This window comes from Polyodon spathula, chromosome 2 (assembly GCF_017654505.1).
Source record: "Polyodon spathula isolate WHYD16114869_AA chromosome 2, ASM1765450v1, whole genome shotgun sequence".
In the NCBI taxonomy this organism is placed as follows: domain Eukaryota; kingdom Metazoa; phylum Chordata; class Actinopteri; order Acipenseriformes; family Polyodontidae; genus Polyodon; species Polyodon spathula.
In genome coordinates, this window is record NC_054535.1 from 13,100,169 (window position 1) to 13,117,525 (window position 17,357).

The following is a 17,357-nucleotide window of genomic DNA, read 5'->3' on the forward strand; positions in this document are numbered from 1 at the left end:
TGTAATTACCGTAACACAACTAAAAACTGTTGTGTAAAGGGAAATAAACAGAAAATCGATTAGGAATTATAACATTACACATTTGTGAAAATATTTATTTCATTTTTCAAAAGAGAAACTTTGATTTTAATATTTATTGACTAATAAAATATAAGTTAAACTTAGTTTTGGCACTTTCATCAGGTTTTGTGCTGATATTTTTAATTAAGAAATATGTTAGCAAAGATTAAAAGTATACTAAACTCTTAATTTTTTAGATTATTAGCCCCTTAACCCATTGTTAATATAATTTTGACTCCTGCCTATTCTGGTGCAGTTTTATTCACTAAAATACAGTAATGACATTACAGTAACATTAGTGACAGCTTGTTACAGTAATGACACTTAAAAAAATAAATATGTAAAGAAATAAACAATTTATAATGACACTACCCAGATTCCAAAATAGGTTTTATTGGAAAATGTAAAACTTTAAAACACATTGGAGATGCTGTAAGGATAGCCGTAGTGCAAACAATTATGGCAGCAAAATCCAAATTGCCTAGAGGCCAGGCAATTATTTTGCACTGTGACCTATGTAAACTTAAAAGCAATGCAATTTATTCAACACGCACAAATAATGAGCTGCAATCATGATAATGAAGGTGATCGGGCTATTTATCTGAGGCATTTACAGTCCAGAGGCGAGGTGAGTTAGGAGTATAGAGAGCCGTAGGAGCAGTATGAGATTTGTGGAGCACAAAAATCAAACAAAACAAAAAACATAAGAACATTAGAAAGTTTACAAACGAGAGGAGGCCATTCGGCCCATCTTGCTCGTTTGGTCGTTAGTAGCTTATTGATCCCAGAATCTCATCAAGCAGCTTCTTGAAGCATCCCAGAGTGTCAGCTTCAACAACATTATTGGGGAGATGGTTCCAGACTCTTCTTATTCTGGTTAATCTATAGGGCGCATTCCATCTATTATTTTAGATGATTAGCGCCCTCTATCTGTAGTCCTTTGTCTGTCTTTATTTTACTTCACTTTTCTGTCATCTTTATTATTTATAACTTCCCTTCTTTTCCTGTTTCCTTTATATATTTCGTCAGTATAGTTTCTCTTTTCAGTCTCCCTTCCTCTTTCCCTTTCCCAGCAATGTCTTTATGTTGACCTCATATACCTCCATTTCCCTCCTCTCCATTTTCCACATTTTAATAAATAATGTTCAGCTGTTTCAGCTACTTTACATTTTTCACACTTTCCATCTTCATGCTTCCCCAGTCTTAATATATGTTCATTTAAAGAACTATACCCAATCCTTACCCTATCCAATGCTCTTTCCTTCCCAATCCTTTATTCACCCAACTATTATTCACCTTTATCTGGATATTATGATAAAACCTTCCTTTTATGCTTTCATCCCATCTCTCCTGCCATTCTTTTACTATCATTTTTTTCACTCCCATTTCTTGTGATCCCAACAGAATCACCAAATCAATCTCCTCTCTTTTCAACCCATTGTTTGCTGCAAAATCTAACATCTCATTGCCCAGAATGCCAGAGTGACCAGGAATCCAAACTAAAATTACTGCTATCACCATTATAGTACATTCCTTATATTGTTGTATTGTTTCAAACATGATCTCTCTTCTATTAGTAAAATCCCCTTTTAATGCAATATGTACATGTAAAGAATCTGAAAATATGAACACTTAGGCTTTATTTCAGCTATTTTAACTATTGCAAATAGTATAGCTACCATTTCTGCAGCATACACTGATACGTGGTCTGATATCCTTGCTATTTTAAAGATATCCAATTCTGGGATATATTATGCCATTGCCATCCTTCCTGTTTTTGGATCATTGGATCCATCTGCATACTGTACAGTGGCTTGTGAAAGTATTGACCCCCCTTGGCATTTTTCCTATTTTGCTGCCTTACAACCTGGAATTAAAATTGATTTTTATTTGGATTTCATGTAATGGACATACACAAAATAGTCCAAATTGGTGAAGTGAAATGAAAAAAATAACTTGTTTCAAAAAATTCTAAAAAAATAAATAATGGAAAAGTGGTGCATGCATATGTATTCACCCCCTTTGATATTAAGCCTCTAAATAAGATCTGGTGCAACCAATTACCTTCAGAAGTCACATAATTTGTTAAATAAAGTCCACCTGTGTGCAATCTAAGTGTCACACGATCTGTCACATGATCTCAGTATATATACACCTGTTCTGAAAGGCCCCAGATTCTGCAACACCACTAAACAAGGGGCACCACCAAGAAAGCGGCACCATGAAGACCAAGGAGCTCTCCAAACAGGTCAGGGACAAAGTTGTGGAGAAGTACAGATCAGGGTTGGGTTATAAAAAAATATCCGAAACTTTGAACATCCCACGGAGCACCATTAAAGCCATTATTAAAAAATGGAAAGAATATGGCACCACAACAAACCTGGCAAGAGAGGGCCGCCCACCAAAACTCATGGACCAGGCAAGGAGGGCATTAATCAAAGAGGCAACAAAGAGACCAAAGATAACCCTGAAGGAGCTGCAAAGCTCCACAGCGGAGATTGGAGTATTTGTCCATAGGACCACTTTAAGCCGTACACTCCACAGAGCTGGGTTTTACGGAAGAGTGGCCAGAAAAAAGCCATTGCTTAAAGAAAAAAATAAGCAAACACGTTTGGTGTTCACCAAAAGGCATGTGGGAGACTCCCCAAACATATGGAAGAAGGTACTCTGATCAGATGAGACTAAAATTGAGCTTTTTGGCCATCAAGGAAAACGCTATGTCTGGCGCAAACCCAACACCTCTCATCACCCCGAGAACACCATCCCCACAGTGAAGCATGGTGGTGGCAGCATCATGCTGTGGGGATGTTTTTCATCGGCAGGGACTGGGAAACTGGTCAGAATTGAAGGACTGATGGATGGCGCTAAATACAGGGAAACCTGTTTCAGTGTTCCAGAGATTTGAGACTGGGACTGAGGGTCACTTTCCAGCAGGATAATGACGCTAAGCCTACTGCTAAAGCAACACTCGAGTGGTTTAAGGGGAAACATTTAAATGTCTTGGAATGGCCTAGTCAAAGCCCAGACCTCATCCAATTGAGAATCTGTGTTATGACTTAAAGATTGCTGTACACCAACGGAACCCATCCAACTTGAAGGAGCTGGAGCAGTTTTGCCTTGAAGAATGGGCAAAAATCCCAGTGGCTAGATGTGCCAAGCTTATAGATACATACCCCAAGAGACTTGCAGCTGTAATTTCTGTAAAAGGTGGATCTACAAAGTATTGACTTTTGTTGGTGTGAATACTTATGCACGCTCAAGTTTTCTGTTTTTCTGTCTTATTTCCTGTTTGTTTCACAATAAAAAATATTTTGCATCTTCAAAGTGATAGGCATGTTGTGTAAATCAAATGATACAAACCCCCCAAAAAATCAATTTTAATTCCAGGTTGTAAGGCAACAAAATAGGAAAAATGCCAAGGGGGGGTGAATACTTTCTCAAGCCATTGTATATACATAGAGCCTCCATACTCTTCTCCTCTACAAAAGCTTGACTTTTTCTTTTCAATTCAATTTTCCCCTCCTTTCTTCACTTGCTCACTCAATTCTATACAACAATTTGGTTTTTCCACCAACCATCCCAGTAACACATTTATATTAACATTCTCTACCAACTTCAGCTTTTCAATTCCCAATTCCTTTATCCATATTTGCATCAACGTGCCCCCATTTGTTTTCCACCTCTCCTTTTTATAATGGTTTATCCACTTATCTTCCATGCTTTTCCACAGAGGAAATTCTTTATGCAGAGAGTTAGCCTTTATCCAATATTTTATACTTAGCCATTTTTCTCCTTAATTCCAATGGCATCTCATTTATTAAAACTTGCATAGCATTTATTTGAGCAGATTCCATAGCTCCTATGCATACCATTATTACAAATTATCCAATTTTTCCATCTTACTTTTACAAGTTCCACTAGAATCTGACTTCCATAGTTTTATTACACTCCTAATTAACCCTCTGTACTGTATATCATTAACACACTAGTTTTATTTGCTCCCCAACTAGTTCCTGAAATACTTCTTAGAATATTTATCCTTCCTTTACATTTATCTATTATAGTTGTTCCAGACTTCCACAGCTGTCTATGTAAAAAAGTGCCTGTTTTCTGTTCTGAATGCCCCTTTATCTAATCTACATTTGTGACCCCTGGTCCTTGTTTCTTTTTTCAGGTCAACATTGTCAGTACCTTTTAGAATTTTGAATGATTGAATCAGATCGCAGCGTAGTCTTATTTGTTCATAACTGAATATTTATTTTAGCCTGACTGCATATGACATGCCTTTTAAACTCTGAATAATTCTTGTCGCTCTTCTTTGCACTCTTTCTTGAGCAGCAATATCCTTTTTGTAGCGAGGTGACCAGAACTGAACACAATATTCTAGATGAGGGCTTACTAATGCATTGTAAAGTTTAGTAATATTTCCCTTGATTTAAATTCAACAAGTTTCACTATATGTATACAAGCATTTTGTTGGCCTTCTTTAATAGCTTCCCCACATTGTCTAGATGAAGACATTTCTGAGTCAACATAAACTCCTAGATCTTTCTCATAGATTCCTTCTTCGATTTCAGTATTTCCCATATGATATTTATAATGCACATGTTTATTTCCTGCGTGCAGTATCTTACATCTTTCTATATTAAATGTCATTTGCCATGTGTCTGCCCAGTTTTGAATGCTGTCTAGATTATTTTGAATGACCTTTGCTGCTGCAATGTCGTTTTTATTTTTGTGTCATCTGCATATTTAACACATTTGCTTACTATACCAGAATCTAAGTCATTAATGTAGATTAGGAAGAGCAGATGACCTAATACTGATCTCTGTGGTACTCACTGACTACGATATTTCGGAGAAAAGGCAGCAAATTCCTCTTGGCACACATTGATATATATATATATATATATATATATATATTTATATATATATATATATATATATATATATATATATATATATATATTTTTTTTTTACCATGTGTTAAAGCGAACAGTGTAGCGTATGTGACATTTAAGCGAAGTAAAGCAAAAAAAAGTGTAAATACAGTAAAGCATTAGGATATGCACTGCCTGGTCACCTTCTTGTGTGCATTTCTATCCTATTGGATTTGGTGGGGTTGAGACCTTTACTGGCTATTGACCCCACAAAACCCCTTACTGACTAAATATCTTGGCATTGTTAAATAGAGCAAGATATTTATATTATATATGAATTATTGTTAACAGGCAAATATTTCAATCACAAGGCCATCTTACAAGGGAATATGTACCCTACAATGTAATACATTTTCGAGTAATGCAGATGGGAGTGGACTTAAAGGGCATTAATTCCCCTCCCTAGTCATTCTGCATTCAAAGAAAATGGTGTGAATATATGAAATACTGATGAATTCATTTATATTTAGCAATAATTTAGTATAAAGCATTTCTATAAAGTGTCATTACCGTCATGACCGAAACAAAATAAGAATTTTTATGAATATATAAAAAGCTGAGGCCTACACATTCTGACCTTGCCAAACTTTGAACATATAAATTATGAAATAATTCCAACCTCTAAATATTTGTTTCGTAAAACATTTATTCACAGCAGAACAGTATGTACGGTAATGATGCATAATAAACCTAATCAGTGATTTTCAAACACTTTAAGGGCTTTTTTAAAAATAAATGTTTGAAACTGATCTACTCACCATGTAGCTATGTTGGAAACGATACAATCTCTTTTCATGATCACATGCTTAAAGGGGTGGCCTAAGGCATATTTTCACTAGGGGGAGCAATACACTGTCTGTTACGGTAATGATATTGAAAACTGGGCACAGGTTTTCAATGGCATTTTATTCAAAAAGAGAATAAAAAAAAAAAATACTACATTATACAATGATACTATATTCCTTAAAATGTTGCCATGTTTTAAAATGATTCTATAAAATACATTTTTTTGATGAAAAGGTATAAGAGCTGGAAGTGGAGACAATGCACTTTTATAAAAAATCACCCTCAAATGTTTTGCATATTTGCTAAATGTATTACTTTTGTCGCTTTCTTAATATATATATTATATATATATATAATATATATTATCATATATAGTTAATATATATTACCTCTATATATATAATATCATATGCATAACGTAGACTTGTTTACTTAAATATAAATAAATAAATAAATAAATAAATAAATACACTTTACTTTGAGATGGGGGGTTCAATATGTCCCATTTCTGTAGAATGACCCAGATATACATACATACATACATATACGTACCAAGCACCCAGAGGTCCAGTCTGCTACATTTATATGTATAAGTGCAAAAAGGGAATTAGACTCAGTGGAGGGGCCGTATTACAAATATGATTTTGTTTTTGTAAAATGTATAATTTACATTTGATAAACAGTTGTGTCTCTTTAAATATCTAATAAAATATCTAATAAACCCCTGAGGTATTAATACAATGTTTTAGGACAAGCTTTCATTATTTGAGACAGCTTGTAGGTTTTAATAGCATTTGCATTAATAATAAGAGTCAAATCAACAGGTGGTTGAATTTACCAAGAGAATGGTTAAACACATTTAGCAACATAGCAATAAGCAACTTTGCTTCATATTGCCAATGGTGTGTTTGAAATATTAACATATGCAAGTCACAGTGCTAATTGATGCTTTACAATACATTTTCTTAAGTCTTATGAACATTATTACAATCCTCCTACTATTGTGTTAAGGATATTTTGGTTCTTCCCTTTTCATAACTGAGAATATGCAAATACTTCAATACCAAGCTATAGATAAACTGTTTCCTCCTGCTGGGTTCAGTGTTGATCTCAGTCGGATTGCAGCTACATCACTGGAGTGAGTTTCAAGTGCAATGCATGAAGTGATGTTTAATCATTATAAATTCAATGTTGAATATATTACAAGGTCATTATTTATTTATTTATTTATTTATTTATTAGGAACAATAGACATACATGCAGGCTTATTTTGTACCATCATCTACTTTTAAGTGTTATATGCAAAGCAAATAAATGAGGAACACATGCAGGATATGATTTGCAGTTTGTCATGCTTGAAAGCAAGTGCCCTTAATTTTGGAATCAATGATAAGGACTGAGAAAGACTGAAAAAAATACAAAAAGGCTTAAAGTTACTGTACGAAATATGAAACATTGCTTGAATAGTGTATCATGTCTTTAATAGCTACCAATGGGGTTAATCAATAGCCTGTATAACATGCCTGTAATGCACTTTAGTCATGGATATCCCTAAATGACCTAAATTAATGCAGATGGTGTGTCTTCACTTTGAGTTCTTTGATCAGGTTTTTAATAGATTTTTGCCCCTGACAAATCACTATACCAAACAAGGCACAACAAAATGGAAAAAGCCAGAAGGTCATTTGAACCTTGTGGTTTAGGAGCAAAGTATGCCAGGCGACAGAAGGTGTTCCAGTGTTTGCAAGCTTTGCACATGAGCAGAGTCAGGAAGTCTGGCGGCTGCCATTTCTCTTCCCCATTAGGAGATCAAGAGAATAGCATTAGTGGGGTGAAAGGAAAAGATGAGGAAACTCAATATAAGAAACTGCCACCTCCACTTTTATTAGTTCATTGAAGCTGTCAAAACTTTAGGACGTGACCAATGCAAATACATTTACGGGAAAACAAATCCTATTTGGCATTGATACAGTATGTTATATTAGAAAGTGATCAAATACTGACATCTTCAAAAAATGAGGCCCTCATATCATATGAATAAAGATGTTGATGGAATTGCTTCTGAACCATCTGTATCTTAAAATAACAAATGCTTTTCACAAAAGCGATAGATTATACAATTATGTCTTACTAAACAGATACATGTCCGTTAAATAGGTATTTTAATGTTTCATAATTGAATAATAGGGTTAAATGGTGTACCCTGGTGTTTCATATAGCGTATTATTGTTGGTATGCAATTTGCAACATTTAACTATGTACTTTAATGAAGCATTTAACTACATAATCATTGTAATACTCCAGATGTTCCAGAATACTCAATCTGTTTGAAGCCAGTATATCATTCGTTATATCTTGTTATATCTATCAGTCATTTAATGACAGTAATCAAATTAGGCTCTGAATTCTAATGTAATAAGTTATGCATTTGTTTTAAATAAATAATGTGTCCGCCGGCAAGGAAATGTAAAATTATTTATTTTCATGTTGCACGGGGTGTGGTACTGGATTTACAGCACATAAGAGATAGAGAAACAAACACAAGCAACAGAGGAAACAAATAATAGTTCCCCAGTTCTGACTCTTGTATCAGTTGTGGTGATGACGACAGATGCATTTTAACACCAGCTGTTCAGTATGTAGTCTCCATATAAGTCACACATCAAGTTACAAAAATACATTTTAAACCCATTAGCACTGTTCCAGGGACCACTGTCTCATCAGCATTCACTGTAAATGATGGAATAATAAATTGCTCTTTGCTGCCGGTCTACAGTATCAAGTTTCAATCAACAGGGGTCTACATCTCATTAGCGTGTCTCAGCTGCATATACAAATGAAGGAAATAGACAAATATAATTTGTTAAAAAGGATATAAAGGGTTCTATAATTTTATCACATAGATAGTAGATTGACTACATATATCTGTTCAATGTGTGTGTGTGTGTGTGTGTGTGTGTGTGTGTGTGTAGATATGTATATATATATATATATATATATATATATATATATATATATATATATATATATATATATTAGTGTGTGTAGAGTCGTGGCACTACAAATATTTGCACCCGAGGATGTTATAAACGAGGTATACGATAACGTCATCAGGGAAAATAATGGACTATATTCGTCTTGTGTTTATCTGTCAGAACATTGTTTCGAGGGGGGCACTTTCGTAATATTTCCCGTGACAATAGCACTGTTCCATGTAACTAGTGTTTAATTTAAATCAAGGGAAGTAATGTTAAAACTGTACAATGCACTAGTAAGACCTCATCTTGAATATTGTGTGCAGTTCTGGTCACCTCGCTACAAAAAAGATATTGCTGCTCTAGAAAGAGTGCAAAGAAGAGCGACCAGAATTATTCCGGGCTTAAAAGGCATGTCATATGCAGACAGGCTAAAAGAATTGAATCTGTTCAGTCTTGAACAAAGAAGACTACGTGGCGACCTAATTCAAGCATTCAAAATTCTAAAAGGTATTGACAGTGTCGACCCAAGGGACTTTTTCAGCCTGAAAAAATATAAACAAGGACCAGGGGTCACAAATGGAGTTTAGAAAAAGGGGCATTCAGAACAGAAAATAGGAGACACTTTTTTACACAGAGAATTGTGAGGGTCTGGAATCAACTACAATGTTGTTGAAGCTGACACCTGGGATCCTTCAAGAAGCTGCTTGATGAGATTTTGGGATCAATAAGCTACTAACAACCAAACGAGCAGATGGGCCGAATGGCCTCCTCTCGTTTGTAAACTTTTGTTATGTTCTTATGTATTATTAGAATATATATATATATATATATATAATATATATATATATATATATATAGTGCCGAGAAAAAGTTTGTGAACTCCAATGATAATTATGGAAATTCCATAGTTTTACAATGATAGCCTTCTTGAATCAAAACCAGTCTTTTCTTAACTTTTCTTTTTTTTAATCCAACAGGGTTTATATTAATCAATTCCATGTCTTTTGAAACAAAATGACGTATAAATTAGACAAACAATGAGTAATTAAGATTCAGGGTATGTGAAAAAGTAAGTGAACCCCTGGTTTTATCAGCTCAATTAAGGGGATAATTACAATCAGGTGTTAAATAATTAGGTAGCTTTTCAGGGCTGAGTTTGGGAGGCCCCACCCTATATAAAGATCAGAAACTTTGTGAGTTTGGTCTTCACCATACAGGTGTGTGGAAACACATCATACCACAATCGAAAGAAATCTCTGAGGACCTCAGAAAAACAGTTATTTACTGTATGCTCATCTGTCTAGAAAGGGTTACAAAATAATTTCTAAGTATTTGGGTCTTCACCAATCCACTGTCATAAAGTTCAAGACCACAGTCACTCTACCCAGGAACAGTTGTCGTACCAAAATCTCTCCAAGAATAAACCAGAAAATCATCAAGGAAGTCACAAAGAACCACAGAGTAACATCCAAGGATCTGCAGGCCACTCTCGCCTTGGCTAATATAAATGTTCATGAAAAAAACTGTTCATGAAAAAGGAGGAAACCACTACTGAACAAGAACATAGATGATGGTGTTTCATGGAATGATAGCCAGGAGGAAACCATTATTCTCTAAAAAGAACATTGCTTCCAGTTTGAAGTTTGCCAAAGAGCACAAAGATGATCCAAAAAGAAAAAGAATGGCTTCAGAAGAAGAAATTCCACATTTTAGAATGGCCTAGTCCTAAACCCAAAACCCAATTGAAATGTTGTGGCAGGACCTGAAGCGAGCTGTCCATGTAAGGAAGTCCTCAAATGTCACCGAGGTGAAGCAGTTCTGTGAGGAATGGACCAAAATTCTTCAAAACCGATGTGAGAGACTGACCAACAGTTACAGGAAACACTTAGCTTAAGTTATTGCTGCTCAAGGGGGTGCCACCAGTTACTGAATCTAAAGGTTCACATACTTTTTCACACATGGATATTGAATGTTGAATCATTTGTGGATAAATAAATGTTGAGAAGGTATCATGTTTTTGTGTCATTTGTTTAATTGGGTTATCTTTTTCTATTAGTAGGACTTAGATTAAGATCTAATAACATTTTGTGTTTGAAATATGTGAAATATGTGAAAATCCTAAGGAGTTCACAAATTTTTTCACGCATATATAATACATGGATGAAGGCTATATTTGCATCCTGAGCCATTCGGAAAAAAAAGGCACAGTAGTGACGTCAAAAAGTGATAATTCTCTAGAGGAAAATATATTTGAACTTTGACCCATTCGACGCCTTGAGACCAATTCAAACACAAAATGTCTCACTTTCAACCGTTTGACAACACTCATAGTACAGAAATGTTTATTAATGATCAACAAAATGAGAACACGTTTAAAATAAAATAAAAAGATGTAAAGCTGGTACATTCATATCTCAGAGAAACTAGAAAGGAACAGGAAATTAAAAGAAGGTAATCACCCAAATAAAGCTGAAGCACTAACAGATAACGACATAAAATGTCTATACAGCACAGAAACACTATGTTTAAAAAACCCCAACTGTACTGTTGAACCTTGTCTTCTTTAATATTAGAATCACACGGGTATCCATGTATTATATATAATTATGAGTTAAGAAGCAGCAGACAGGGTTTTGAGTGCACATCTGAAAAGGCCTCCTGGTAGTTGTTAAATTGAGCCCATTTAACTGAAAACATTTGCTTAAAATCTTGCTGTCACAAATAAGGTTTTATCTTATCCTGCTTATAATTTCTGTTGAATATTTCATTATTGTTAAATTGCTATATTATTCTTTATTTTCGCAATGAGCTAATCACAAAGTTTAACTGTAAATACATAGTAACTTTGGTTTAGTTTAGTTTTTTTGTTGTTGCTTTTGTTTTACAGTAAAATACAGTTGTATTTATTTATTTATTTAAATATTAAACTGTTCTAGACAGCCTGGCCTTTTTTTTTAATTTAGCAGTCTGACTTAAATAAAATATTTGTTTTTTTTTGTAAGAAAAATATTTTATTTAAAATATACTATGCTGTTACCAACAACGCAATCATACCACTGGAACTAATATTCAGTGGAAAAATGTTCTCTTAGAAATAACTATGTTTCATTTGATTAATCCACAGTAAAAATATGAATGGATTGTTATTGCTATAGACAAGTTTAATTTCAGCAACCAAACAATGTCCGCAATCATTTTGTATTGATTTCTTACATGGGGTTTCCATGCGGATCAATTGACACATGAAATTGCGATGCAGGTGTACGTTTGGGAGAATTACTCGGGTAAATCAGGTTTGTGGCAGAAAAAAAAAACTGCCAGAGAGGGATAGGGTAAATCTCATTTACTCATGTAAATGATGAAACACACGGGAAATCCATGCCCTGTTTCGCATGGAAACCCGCATTTCACATGTAAATGTTAATGAGTGTGTTTATCCTTAACTATAAATGTTGCAAGGGATTCCAAGACGGCAGAAAGTAGTGACTGAAGGGCAATTTTATGGTTAGCAGTGGTGTAGTTCACCTTAATGACAATGCGGATGGCTTTTTTTATAATAGTTTTTTGCTGTGTCTGGACTGTCATGTTGTATATCTTTTGTGGGTTTATAGTTCTGTATAAAAGCACTTACCATGAACTGAGTTATGCCCGTGTTATAGTATTAAAGCAGTTGTTTGAGAATACCCTTGCTGTAAAAACTACGCTAAAGTTAAACAAGAAGTGCAAGTGAGCTGCTTAAAATTAACTGAATTAATTGCTGTCCTTTTTTTGATCCCAGCTATGTCCAAAAACAACACGTGTCTGCCCTCCACATTAATAAATATAGTTGGTGAACTGGATGTCATGAGCCAGCTGGATCGTCCAAAACAGCGCAACAACATCCAACAAGTTGTTGATGCCCTCTCAGAACTGACCAAATAAAATTGCAAGTGATCATATTGACTGTGTTTTATTTGCTTGCATCATTAATATTTGACACAACAGTAAATCCAACATAACTTAAAAGAAAGGAAAGAATCTCTGACAGCATGAGCCTCTTCAGATTCCTGCTGTCCAATTGAAACTGATGGCTGAGGTAACCTTCACAGTTGCCAAGTCAGCTTATAATAAGTGGATTTAGGCTTGTTTTTGAGCGTCACAGGTTGTAATTTGCATAAACACCCACTCTAAAATGGGTTGCAGTTGTTTTGGGCTTGTTGTGAAAGGCAGTGCTGCTTTTTTTCCTGTGTGACTGTAACCTTCCCCTTCTGTCTCACAGGCAGCCACTGATTCCTGAACACCTCATTTTGTGGCTGGCAAGAGTTTGCGCAGGATACAGCAGGCAGTGGCAATTTTGGGAACGAATTAATGCACTTTAGTCTGTTTCATCAGTATCTGCCACCTCCCTTTCAAGTGCCCACTACCCGTATTTGCCCAAGCGTTGTGTTGAATGCTTCCTCAGCAGGTGTCAGCTGTCCAGACGGGTAGTGTTTCTAAGCCAGGATAGTATATGCATCCCCTGATCCACTGTGGGTGGTGTCTCTCCTGGTTTTTGCACCAATTAAGTGCTTATTAAAAACAACAGAACAAACACCAGGAGGAAAGTCAGCCCTCCAGGACCGGAATTGCCCACCCCTGCCCTATAGGCTGTATTGCCTGAATGAAAGGGATATATATATATATGTCTCCGCCGGTTTTCAGCCACTAATGACATTTGAAAAACAATTTGGGCAAGAGCAGTAAAACACGTTATTAATCAACCAGGCACAAGGTATTTTGTTTTACTACAGCAGCTTAGATTCACTCGTGTACCAGTTCTCTGCACATGGAAAACACATTTTCACAAAATTTCACTTGTAATCTTCAAAAACAGCACAAGTGCTTTACGCATAGCTAATTTACATATCAACCCCCCCCCCCCCCCCCCCCCCCCCCTCCCATTCATTTGCATGACGTCTGGTGTAAAACCTGATTTAACTCGAGTAAAATAAACTGAGCAAATGGAAACCCAATTTTTCTCGTGCAAATGTTTCGAGTTAAAAAAAAAAAAAAAAAAAAACTTGCATGGAGACCCCATGTTAATGTTTTCCTTTAACATACATGCCATTCATCAGAACAAGTTCACTCTCCTTCTGGCACAAACCTCTGAATGCTTTTCTAGTATCTGAACCTCGAGTGCCCAGCTACAAGCAGCAGAATATTTCCATTTTCTAATCATATGTGTGATAGCATGTACAGTCACTATTGTCACTATCCAGTAAGCTTGGCGGGCCTATTCACTTACCACATTCATTTTCACTTAATGTCTGACAACTCAGATCGCTATCCCTTAAATCTACACTTGCATCAGAATGTAAAGAACTAATAATCAGCTCTTCTTCAGTTCTTTGAAAGCCACTGGATCAGCATAGCTGCACAGTCACACATTGACCAGCAGATAATCCCATCATAGTTCAGAGAGAAGCAAAAAAAGACAATTCTGGTTTTCACCCTGACTCTAGTACTGCAAGTTGTCACAGATAACATTTCCTGTGGATATAGTTTGTGAAATGTACTGTATATTCTGTTAATCTGCAGGGGATTTGTGTGCTATTTTACCATCTTCACTCATGTACTCATTGAATGTTCATAGACTATGTACCCTACATTTAATTTGGAGCTACACTGACTTAATATTAGTCCAAAATATTGAAAATCTGCACATTTGCAGAACACAGAAACTGTCATCTGCGTGAACATGAGATAGTATTTAAGCAACACATCTGTGACCATAATGACTTACGAGGATAAGAGCTGAGCTGATAAAGTTTTACCTTTAAATGTCATTTGAATGTTGTTATTATTATTATTATTATTATTATTATTATTATTATTATTATTATTACATTTGCCTTACTTGTCATGTGTACATTTATTCTGAGCAGGTCTGGATTCTAGTAATGTGACCTTTCTGTACATATGTAGAATATATAGAGTAATTTTGTTCTGCTTTATAAATATTTGTTTTAAGGGCCTCTTGAAATATTTTTGATTTCTCTAGATACCTCCCCCCCCCCTCCATATAATGTATATTTTATGAGATTTGACACTATTTAATTTTAATTACAATCATTCAGAATGTTCCATTCAATAGACTGATAGAAAAGATGGTCTTTTCTGGGTATTGGTGAAAAGAGAAAACTAGGTTTAAAGAGTAAGTAGCAGGGTTCCAAAAAATATAGCGTTTCACCCCCACCCACTTTTGCTACAACTGTTTAAATAATGTACCTGTCATTTACTTTTCATTCTTAACATACTGACAATGCTCTACTTATAACATTGAACTCTCTTACAAAGCTATTTAGAAAATGGACGCTCTAGTGCACTGGGTTTTGAGATCTGTTTCCAAAGTGTGGGTAGCGACCAAAATATGGGTCAATGCAAGGTTTCTGATGGGTCTCCAACCAATCTACAAAATATGATGTTCAGTGCACGCTATTAAGATTTTGTTTCACTATACTTCATCAACAGCTATTAATGCACACAGAAACACAATGGCTTTCCCGTAGGAAGATGCTGCAGCATCTATTTCAGCTTCGAGAAGAGGTGCGTCCATTCCTCACTGAAAAAAGCACCCACTTGCTGATTTTATTGATGATAATTGGCTTTTGTTTAGCTAGAATAGCTTGAAGATTTATTCACTTACCTAAACTAATTACATTTAGCAATGCAGGGAAAAGGTGATAATATTTTTGAGAAGCACTGCAAAATTGAGGCATTAAACGTAAAGCTGCAATTGTGGCAGGAGCAAATGACAGAATGCTGTTATCAAATGTTCCCACTTCTGTCTGAATTTATTGAAAAGAATGACCAGTTTGATGTCTCCATTGCCAACGGGTAATTGACAGCATTTAAAAGCTCTTTACGACAAGTTTCAGGACTACTTTACTAGAAACCCACATGATGAGTATGGCTGGGCTGCTGATCCTTTTGTTGTGGACATAGCAAATATCTCTTTGCCATCCTAACTGGAGTCACAGCACATCGATCTGTCATGTGACCTCTCAATAAAAGGAACATTTAACAATTTACCTCTGAAGACGGTGTGGCTCCTTGCTGTAGGAAAATACTCTGAACGTGCTGGTGAGGCAATTTCAATTGTACTGCCATTTTCAGAATTGGTGTCTGACCAGAAGTCATTACCCAGTTTCTTGCTCCATACCAGTTATCTTGCAGTTTCTGCAATAACTGCTTGTTGATGGTAGGTCACCTTCCACATTGAAGGTGTATTTAGTAGCTATCTCTGCATGCCATGACCGCGTAGATTTGACATTGTTAATCTAGGGTAAAGTGGTTCTGTCGCGTCCATTGAATTACAGTTTTAATCCCCCGCTAGGCGGGACTGAGTGTATCATCCCAGGAAGGGGCCTACCGACAGCTTTGGTATAGCGAGCTCAGAAGATACCTACCAATAGGCAGGCATATCTCATACGTAATGTTTTGGTGGTCGTCTTCTCCTTCAGGGAACCAGGGTTACGGTAAGTAAGCTAACGTTTTCTATAAAGAAGAGCATTCTCAGCTAATTTCTTAACTAATTTACATTTTCAATATACCTACATGCATACATACATACATACACAGATACAGGGCCGGATTAAGTTTAATGGGGGCCCGGGGTTGTTATTGTTTTGGGGGCTCCTCTTTGGATATTCATTTGTTTCCCTTTACTGTTTTACTACCATCACACTCAATTAACATTAATGTCAAACTACTCTTATCTGATTCATATTTGACCTGAGTTGATGTTTGAATTAGGGTTTGCCTCCAGTGTTAGTTACTTGTAGTGTCAACAATGTTTTCATAAGCAACTTATCTCTAAAGTCGTTGTCCTTATCTCTTACAAATTCTCTAATTTAAAAAAGTTAGAACTTACCAGTGACTCACATTGTAATCCGTGTCAGCCCAGGTCATTTCCTGTTGCTGTTTCTCTGATGTATATTCCGAAGTACTGGTACATACATTTGTTGATATTTTATTTAAATAGCTTTGGTGTTTTTTTGTTTCACATATTTTCCTAGCGATTACATTTTAGTTGTGCTTTTCTGCCCTTTGGCGCCACTCTCATACTTTCTAGGTGTCCTGTCAAACATTTTTACTGTGTAGTGTTAGAAAATGGTACATCATCAGAATATGGTACATGTATCAAAACTTAAACAATGCAACGTCAGAAAGTGGTACACTGTCACATTGAAAGCAGTATTCTGTCAGAGTTTGGTACATATGCAATCAAGATCTGATAGGTGTTTTCCTATTGTCAAACAGGGGTACATTTACCATTACATTATTCTTTTGCAAACTAAAATTGGAAACAGACAATCGATTTCTCTAAAAAGAAAAGAAAAAATTCACGATGAAGAAGACCAATGTATTACATATGATAACTATTCACATAGTATTTTCTTAATGGTGGATAAATGACATTAAAAACAAAGTAAAAGACTGAGAATTAATGATAAATTCAATAAAAAAAGATGTTAAAGACTACAAAAAGCATAACGTATCAGATTTGAATGAGTAAAATATACAGTATATTTATTTAAAAAATTGAAAAAGGTGAAGTTGACTGCATATCTCC